Source organism: Sminthopsis crassicaudata, chromosome 4 (genome assembly GCF_048593235.1).
Source record: "Sminthopsis crassicaudata isolate SCR6 chromosome 4, ASM4859323v1, whole genome shotgun sequence".
In the NCBI taxonomy this organism is placed as follows: domain Eukaryota; kingdom Metazoa; phylum Chordata; class Mammalia; order Dasyuromorphia; family Dasyuridae; genus Sminthopsis; species Sminthopsis crassicaudata.
Window position 1 is genome coordinate 113635452 of NC_133620.1, and position 10043 is coordinate 113645494.

A 10043-nucleotide genomic window follows, 5' to 3' on the forward strand; every position below is an offset into this window, starting at 1 on the left:
AAGTATTTGATGTTATTCTCCAGTTTTTCATTTTACTTTTTTTTTTGTTTGTTTTGTTTAACTGATTCTTGGGTTCTCAATGAATCATTCATTTCTATTTGTTCCGTCCTGATTTTTAATGAGTTATTTTCTTCATTCACATTTTTTAGTTCTTTTTGTATATGCCTAATTGAGTTTTTAAATGAATTATTTAGCTTTATTGAAATTTTTTCCATTTCCCTAATTTTTTTTAGAGAATTTTCTTTTTTCCAATTCAGATATCCTATTTTCTTGAGATTTTTAAAATCTTTTCCACTTCAGAAAGCCTAATTTCCTGTGATTTTTTAACCTTTTCTAATTCACAAATTTTGTTTCCCTGAATCTCCTGTGAATTCTTTATTTTTTCCAACTCAAATTTCAGAACATTTTTATTCTCTATCATAACTTCTCTTTCCTTTCCCCATTTTTCTTCAAACTCTCTTAATTTTTTAATAGTCTCTTCTAGGAGAGAGTTATGTGATGGGGGGCAGGTATCATTCCCCTTTAGGCTGTTATCTGCTGACTCTCTGCTATTAACTTCTTCGGGGTTGGATACCCGCTCTTTCTCTGTGTAGAAAGAATCAATAGTTCTTTTTGGCTTTTTACTCATGGTTAAAATCTTTTGGGGTCTGTCCCTGGAGTAAGAAGTTTATTTATTTATATCTTTGCCAGCTTCCTCCCAGACTGGATGGATACAGTGGCCCCTGTGCCTGAGCTAAGAGAGAGCTCTGGAAGAGAGTTCCTCTCCCCCTCCCTGGAAGTGCCTCAGAGGTGATTAGTAAGGCTGCACTTTGAGGGCGCTGTGTGTCCTAGCGACTTCCCTGAGGTTTAAGACTGAACAGTAAAGGCGACACAAAGCCCAGCCAATGAGTCCCATGGGGCGTGGATATCAGCAGCTGACGTGAAAAGCCCCTGCACTCAAACTGGAAGTGTCTGCCCAGAAACTGCAGTCCCTATTTCAAAGGTTCCACTTCTCTGGGATTTCAGTGGCTGAGTTCCATAGCCTTCAGCCAAGACAGGCATTATGTGAATTAGATGTTGCCTTGGGCCATGTCCCCGCTTTTCAAGCTCTTAACTACCCCCAGGTGAAGCCCCAGGCAGCAGAAGCCAGGTGCACTGCTCTGCCGAGATCTGTTGAGTCACTTCCAGATTGGGGTGGTTCTAGGATCTGGTTTTATATCTTAAAGTGGCTTGATTTCTCTTATCTGCTGTTTTATAAGCAGAGAAGAGCTAACAGCCTGTGTCAGATTCCTCTATCTCAGTGGCTTCTCTGATCTCAGAGTTCTCCCCAGCCCAATAGGCGCAGCGTGCTAGCACCTCACCCTGTCTGTGCTGGCCTTTTTTTTTTTTCTTCCCCTGGGAACCGACCTTTTCTGTTGAAACTCCAGATTCTCTTCAGCTGGTAAGTTGTACTTCTAGACCTTGTGGTTTCTATCAGTCCAGAGTTATTTTGGAGGCTGATTTAACTAATTTGTAATGAGGGAAGAAGGGGGCTCACAAAATCGCGTGTATCATCTCTGCCATCTTGGCTCTGCCTCTGAATTTTTTTTTTTAACAAAATCTTCTCTTTGCTCTAGGAGTTTCCAAATTTAGCAATAATATTCCTGTATGTTTTCTACACAAGATCTCTTTGAAGTGTTGATTTTTTTTCTATTTCCACTTTCCCCTCATGTTCTACCACTCCAGGACAATTTTCTTGGATTATTTCCTGCATTATTGTGTCAAAATTCTCTTTTTGGTTAGAATTTTCTGGTAGTCCAATTATTATATTTTCTATTCCAGATTTGTGGTTTTTCTTATAAGATATTTCACATTTTGCTTTATTATCTCTTGGTCTCTCATAGCTTCAACTTCCCCTTACTCAATTCTAATTTTCAAAGCATTGTTTTCATCTTTGAGATGCTACCTCTTTTTCTAGTTGGTTAACATTTTTTTTCATAAACTTCTTGTTTTTCTTGGATAGTTTACATTTTTTCTTTAGTTTTTTCTCAAAGTCTCTCATTTGATTTTTGAATTCTTTTTTGAGTTTTTCTATAAATTCTGTCTGAGCAGGGAATCATTTCAAATTACTCTTTGGGGAAGGAGATTTTTTTCCTTTAAGAAAAATGTCCTACTCTGAAGATGAATCCAGATCTTTCCTATTCCTATAATATGTTTCAATGGTAGGGTTCTTTCTTCTTTGCTGGTTCACTTTTTTAATAAGAGGTATTTAATGATCACAGGGTGGAGATGTGATGCCTCAAGCTTTTCTTCATCTCTCCACTCTGACCAGGAACCCCAACCCAAGAGCTCCACTCTCCTGCAAGTGCCCAGACTAGCAGTACTCCTGCCACACTGTTTCTGTACTCACCCAGGGTCACATCTCAGAAGCACAGCTGGGCCCAGTGTTCCCAACCAATTGAGATTTGCTCAGTCTTCCCAGACTCAAATCCAGACTCCACAAATAGTAGAATGTCTCTATGGTTCTTCTGAGGCCTCAGCCACACCCAACTAGCCCTAGAGGTTCTGGCTTGATGCTTCTTCCAGCTAGCCTGGAGGTGTTTGCACTTCAGACAGGTTACTCCCCAGCCCTGGTATTTTCTTCTGATCTTTTCAGGTTGAATCAGGAGGACCCCAATTCTGCCCTAAGTCTTCTTGATTTTTCACCAGTCTATGTTCTGTCTGAGTCTCAAATTTGTTCTATTTGTTGGGATAATTAGGACTTGAAATTTACCAACCTATTCCACCATCTTCCCAGAATCCTTCGCCAATCTTTCTCTTGAGTTCTAGTCTTGCAAATGCCTATTAAACATTTAACTTGATGTCCCAAAGACATATTGTACTCATCTTGTCCAAAATAGAACTATTCATTATCCTTTCCTTCAAATCTTTTCCTTTTCCTAATTTCCCTTACTGATGAGGGCAATAACATCCTCCATGTTACCTAATACATATCCAAACATCTATTGCCTAGTCTTGTTTTTTCTATTTTCTGGCATGTCTTATACATGAACTCTTTTTTTACATTCATACAACTATCATAATGATGCAGTCTTTTATCATTTCACATGTGGATTATTGCCTTCTGGTGTGTCTCTTAGATTCAAGACTTTTCTATCTCTAATCCGTGGTTCATTCAATTATCAAGGTTATTATCCTAAAAATTCAAGTCTGATATTCTGCCTTATTTCTAGGATTAAATATAAAATCAATTGTTTGACTTACAAAGCCCTCATTTCTTCTTACTTTGCTAATCTTATATTTTATTCCCAATCATGTTCCCTATTATTCAGTGATACTTACCTCCTTGGTATTCCTCTTCTAATTCTGTGCTTTTTTACTGGCTGTTCTCTATTCCTGGAATACTCTTCCTTCCCACCTCCACCTCTTGGCTTTTTTGGCTTCCTTCAATACTCAGATCAAAAGGTTTCTTGGCTCCTTTCTCTCTCCCCATTTCCTTCCCTTTTGGTTTATCTTTCACTTGCACTGTATATATTTTGTATATATGCTGTTGTTTACATGTTTGTCTCCTCCATTAGAATGGAAGCTTCTAGAAGGAAGAGATTATTTTCCTCTTTGTATCTTTAGTGCTTAGCACAGTGCCAGGTCCTTAGTAAAAACTTAATAAATAATTGTTGATTTGCATTGAAAATTCTAGTTAAATGTGTTGGTAATATGTAAATAAGTTATGTTATTGTTGAATCACTTGGTAATTGTTTTGATTTGTGTGTGACTCTTCATAATTCCATTTGAGATTTTCTTAAAGATACCAGAATGATTTCCCATTTACTGCTCCTGCTTATTTTACAAATGAAACTGAGGGAAAGGGAATTAAAGGACTAGTCCAGGATCATCTAAGTAGTAAGTGTCTAAGGATAGATTTGAACTCAGAAAGATGAGTCTTCCTAACTCCAAGTCTGACACTCTATCTACTATAACATCTAGCTGCCCAAAATAATTCATCATTTGTGATAAAAAAAAAAGTGAATGGGCTGTGAGTACTCATATCACCAAGATCAAAGATTTACTAAAATATTAAAGTTCTTTTTAATAATTTTGGTGAGGCTGGTAGAACAAGTAGTTTTATTTTCATTTGACAGATGAAGAAAATGAAACTCAGAGAGGTAAACAAGTTACCTATGATTATAGGGCTAATAAATATCGGAATAAGGTTTAAACTCATATATCTTGGCTACATATCCATCATTTTACTCAGCATGCTACAAGTCATTCATATTACAAATATTATTCTAGAATTGGTTGGTTGTTTTCCTTTGTTCTCTAAGAAGACTAAAATGACATCTCTACATCAAAGTCAAGGTACAGTATGTCTGACTGTGGTTGATGAGACCTATAGTATCCTGGAAAGCTCTACCATAGGTAGGGCTAAATAATCCAAATGAACATTTGGAGTGGAGATGTCTAAATTTGTGCATTTCATGTTTCTTTTGAGCTACTGCAATTCTACTTTGCTTATAAAGCATAGTGCCTTCTTTGATGTGGGCATCTCATACTGAGTGGTCCAGTATTAAGGTATTAAGATTAACAAATCTTAAGAATGTCAATTCTTCTGACTACCATGTGAATACTTATCTTATACAAGTTCTCCATAAAATAGTCATTTAGGCCAAACATCTATTTGGCATTTAAACAACATAGCCAGGCCACTGGAGTTGCACTCTCTTCAGTAGAGAGTTAATGCTTGGCAGTTTAGGATGACAAAGTACTGGAATATTTGATACTTTAACTTCCCAGGCAATGTTCAGACTCTTCCTATAACAATTCGAATGGAAAGATTCCATTTCCTAGCTTGACCAGGTTTCACAAGCATACAACAATGAAGTCAGCACACAGGCATTCTGGATCTTTAGTTTAGTAGGCAATCTAATACTTCTCTTCCACACTTTTTAAAAGCATGTTTCCAGTCAAACTAAGACCTCTTAAAGACTTTAGCTTAAAAAGGACAAGGTCTTCCATTGTATCCAGGGCCATCTCCAGGTATTCTAATCTACATCTGGCCACTGGACCTGGATGACTCTGGAGGGGAAAGTGAGAGAGGTGACCTTGCCGAGTCAGTTTAATTGTTAAGCCAAAATTAGCACAAGCAGAAAATAATCAATCCATACTTTATTGCATATCAAACTCTGAGGCTGCATTGAGTGCACAATCATCTATGAAAGAAAAATCATGCACCAACTCTCCCCCTACTTTAGTCTTGGCTTATAGCCTTTTCAAATTAAATAGTTTGCCATTAATATGGTAGCAGAACTTGGTGCCATTTTTGTCCTCATTGCAGTTTCTGACAATGGTGCTGAAAAGATCATGATAAAAAGCATCTGAGAAAGTATATAACCCGTTTTTACTTCTTGTTTACTGGGAAATTATGAGACCATTGTTCATTATTCAGAACCCATGCAAGCTTGCCATCATGAAAGTGATGGACAATTCTGATGAACCTCTCTCAGTAACAAAATTCTCTTGTAGTTTTCCACAAACTTTCATGACTGACAGTATCAAAGACCTTAATTAGAATGATGAACATTGTGTACAGATCTCTGTTCTATTCCTGGCATTTCTTCTGAAGTTATTGGGAAACAAATACAGTATTAACTGTTCCTCAACCTTTTCCGAAGTCATGCTGGCTCTCAGGTAGATGACTATCTTTCAGGTGAAGGATCAGCCTGTTAAGGAGGGCTCTGGCAAGAATCTTACTAGCAATGACTAAGAAAGAGAGAGATTTCACTGGGACTGTAATAGGGCAAACTTTTTTTTTTATCTTCATAGGGCTGAATAAAAAAGGAATGCTTAAATTTCTGGGGAACAATTTCTTCTTGTCATGTAATGCAGGAAATTTTAGTCAACTTTTGTATGAGCAATAAAGCCCCTGCCTTATAAATCTTAGCTGGAATAGAATTAGTAGTAGGTTCTTTGCAATATACAATATGAGACTAACAACATTCAAAACTTCTTCTTCAGTTGGAAATTCAGCCACAGATGAAGTGACTTTAACCTGAGGTATACAATCAGTGGCTTCAGCATTGATTGATGATGGTCTGTTGAAAACACTATAGAAATATTCAGCCCCTTTTCCAAGATCATGTCCTTATAGTTACTAATCAATGTGGCTCCATTAGTATTGAGTAGATGAGATGTACCATAGATCTTCGGCCCACAAATAGCTTCAAGGGCATCATAAAAGTATGTTAGATTGACACTATCAGTATAAAACTGGATTTTCTTACTGAGTAAAGAATCCTACATCTCTCTAAGCTTCACTTGTGTTTAATTTTTGACGGAATTAAACACTGACTTCTTTGAAATGGGTGAACTATCCTGGTAAAACCTATGGAATTCTCATTTTTCATTTAGCAGCTTCTGAATTTCCCTATCGTTTTTGTCAAACTAGTTTTGATGTTTTCAAGTATTCTGACCTAGATCAGTAAATGTATGGTGTATACCAAATCTCTGAAAGCTTCCCACTCCATTACTGCTCCATTGTTGCTAATGATGTGTTGACTCAGCTTTCCCTTCAAGTTAGCAACAAACTGTTCCCTCTAGAATTACTCTAATATATTGATATTAATTCTTCTGACAGTCATTTTGCCATGGGGTTGCTACTTTGGCTGAATGTGAATAGTTAGCTTGGAGAGCATAAAGTCTGTAAGTCTAGCAGTCTGCATCATGCATTACCATTATGCTCACATTCTGACTGTTTCTTTGCCTTACAATGACATAGTTTATTAAGTGGCATTTTTTTTTTTTTGCTTCAGGAGTACATCCATGATGTTTTATTGTATTTAGGTAAACAGAAACCAGTGTTGTTGATGAGAAGTTCATGAACTGCACGAGTCTTCGGTAATAAGTGACTGTTGCTTTTTCTGACTCTATTCCTTCATTTGTGCCATGACTGGTAGTCTTTCTCTGCTCTTAGTATAGTCCCAAATCATAAGCTTCTCTCCTTTTGGTACGTAAATGATGAAGGTCTCCAAGTCTTTATAAAACTTTTCTTCTATAAAACTATAAAATCATCAGAGCTCATCATGGTGGTAAAATACACAATGATGTTGGTGGTATGGCACCTTCCGGTAAGTGGCAATCACATTGCTATTCACTACTTTTGGTAAGCATTATAAATCTATTGATTAATTAGTTCTGATTGCCAGACCTATGTCAAAGATGCCCCCCCTTCACTGTGACAACTTCAGAAAAACAGGAATTCAGCTATGACTTCAGTGAACTGGCCTTTGTTAGCCTTGTTTCCCTTAGTGCTACTATTTGTCTGTGATACTTTCTGAGTTCTCTCACAAAATTTGTTTGTCTTTCAGGTCTAAGATTTCATGTTATCTATAAGTGTGGACACATTCCATTGTACTAGTGGTGAGTAGGATCACATCCAAATAATTTGTACATTGTGTGTGTTTCCTACTCTAGTAGGATCCCTTCTTGCCATGGGTGAAGCAGAAAAATTTTAGGGTACTTTATTTAGCCCTTTCCTTGCATCAGGAGGTTAATAGTATGGTCCTTAAAAGACTGCTCAGATACCCAGAGGGCTGCTGAATTCCACCACTGATTCAGTCCAGTAAGAAGACAACCCTATGCTTGGATTGCCTATGTGTAAGACTGTAACTACAATTTCCAATGTATCCACACCTGATACTTTATTACTTATCTGTTGCAACAGGACTTTGAAGTAGGTTAAATGGTAAAATGGTACTAATGGTATCTTTTGACTTTGATACACTGGATTTAAGTGAAACAGAGTTGCACTAAATCATTTGGCCTCAATGATAGTGGCAAGACAAAGTCAAGATTATTGGTGTTGGCTTGGGGTACAGTGGATCACTCTGGCATCTTCAATATCTGACCAAGAGCTAATCACTTCATAGCACCTGCTTCAGCTGCCTTCCTGGACATTAGAAAAAAATCTTCTCATCAGCTCATTTCACTAGGGGAAATCTTCACTAGGTAAGTCACTTAATCTCTGACTTAGTTTCTTCAACTGCAAAATGAGGGTAAAACTTATGTCTACCTTACAAAATTGTTGTGAGACACTATTTGTCAAAAGACTTATCCCTATGCTTGGCCCATAATAGATGTTCTTTTAATGTTTATGCTTTTCCTCTCCCTCCTTCATTCCCTTTCCCCTGCTAGACTGGCCCACTCCAAAGTATATTCAGGAATTTTCCCTGTGAGGTTTTCCCTGAAAATCAGTGATGGTTAGTTTGACTCTGCCTACTAATTACCATTCAAACTACCTTTTTTCTGAGGAATGACTTCTTTTTTTCGAAGTCCCAATCGCAGAAGTCATTCCTCAGAAATGTTTGTGAATAGGTTGGGGCCAATAGAGTTTTATTCCTGGTTAGAAAGCTTACAGGGAGCTACAATGCAGCTTCATTTTGGGTATTTTTCCTCTCTTGAAGGCAACTAGATGGCACATATTTAAAAAATTAAACAAAATATAATAAATCATAGACATAATTATATTTTAAAACTAAGTTAATATGTTTCCTGAGTGGATTAGTAGTCCCTATTTTATTTTACTTTGACACCAGTGGTTTAGATTACTAAAATTAGATTACTAAAAGCTAGAATCCAGCATAGGTTGGAAGTAAATATTAGATTTTTAGATTCTGAGGCTAATTCTCCATTCATTATGCCATGCTGCCTCTATAATGTGTTAGATGTGGTGGTGGTTGTTTCAATTATTATTATTATTATTCAGCAGCTTAGAAATACTCATTAACCCTTTCACTTGAACCAGGTGCAAAAATTCCTAGTTATAGTTTCTTCTGGAAGCTCTATTTACCAGAAATACCACACAATGATCTTGTAGTTGGAGAATTTATCCCTTCATGTTGTCAAAAGTAGACATTTTTTGGAATTTGTATGTTCTCTTTCAAACTCTGTTGTGACCTCATTCTTTTACCGTATGTCAGGAAAAATCTAGTTAGCTTTGATAATTTTGTTAATTGTTAGTTCTACTATGGATATATGCATTGGATCCCAAGTTGTAGATGGCAGGGGGAAATTATGGGCCAAAGTGATAAACCATGTCAATGAATGATACAATCTCAACCATTAAGCTTTCTGAAAATGTCTCCCTGCTTGGGGCTATGAGATGTTAGTGTTGCTTTCTTGGTAAAACACTAAGAAATATTGAACAGTTTTTAATGAATAAAACAGAAGAAAACAACATGCTAAATGTAGCCTTGCTTTGGGAAAATCATTTATATGTCAGAGCCAAATTGTACTCTTAATTTAATGAACATTCACAGATTACTGAGACTGTCAGGTGGATGAAAGAATAGCTTTTGAGGAAGTAAAAAAAATAAACTGCATCAATTATCCAAATGGTATTTTATCTCAAATGGAAATTGAAATGTCATCAGGGGCAGGAGATAGTGTGCAAAAGTAGAATCAGTATTGGATTTGGACTCAGTAGAATTGGGTCTAAATCCTGACTATGTCACTATAACTCATGTGACTTTGGGCTGCATCTCTTAAACTTTATGGCCCTTCGGTATTTATCTGTAAAACAAGAGTGCTGGATTAGATGAGGTCTGAAGTAACTTCTGGTTCTAAATCTATAAAGATAATAAAGTCTAGAGGTTAAAAAATTACATCTAAAGTTATTTCAGAAATATCACTAAGCTGACTCCAGTCATAGTGAATCCATTCATGAAACACTCTAGCCTTCATCTGAACTATACTTCCTACCTACTTGTTTCTACATTCATTTCATTTTACTTTATTGAAGCTTTCCTGGAGGCAACCAAAATAAAATGAACAATCTCAATGAGTCCTCACAGAAGGAAGTTTCCCTTCTACAACTATAATTTTTTTTAAATAATTACCAGCAATAATACATACTCTTAATTCTAGCTTCTTCTCTGTTAATTCATCTTGTATATAGCTTGTTTTGTATATATTTGCTTGCATGTCATATTTCTTTCTTGGAGCTGCCTCTAGCTACCCATGTGACCTTGGATAAATCATTAAGCTTCTCCTGATGAGGTTAACTTATAAGATCTGACCTCTAAAATTTT

At 36.6% G+C, this 10043-nt stretch overlaps 1 long non-coding RNA gene across 2 annotated transcripts in view; it reads left to right on the forward strand.

Annotated features, from left to right (window-relative positions):
• The first annotated feature begins 977 nt into the window (after nucleotides 1-977).
• Nucleotides 978-10043, forward strand: part of LOC141541068 (uncharacterized) — a 39708-nt gene continuing 30642 nt past the window's right edge. The window contains exon 1 of one of the 2 annotated variants that reach the window (XR_012481647.1): nucleotides 978-1420. This is a non-coding gene — a long non-coding RNA (uncharacterized LOC141541068). Of the gene's footprint in view, nucleotides 1421-7672; nucleotides 7963-10043 lie in introns of those variants that run through there. The other variant, XR_012481646.1, reaches the window with a different exon arrangement.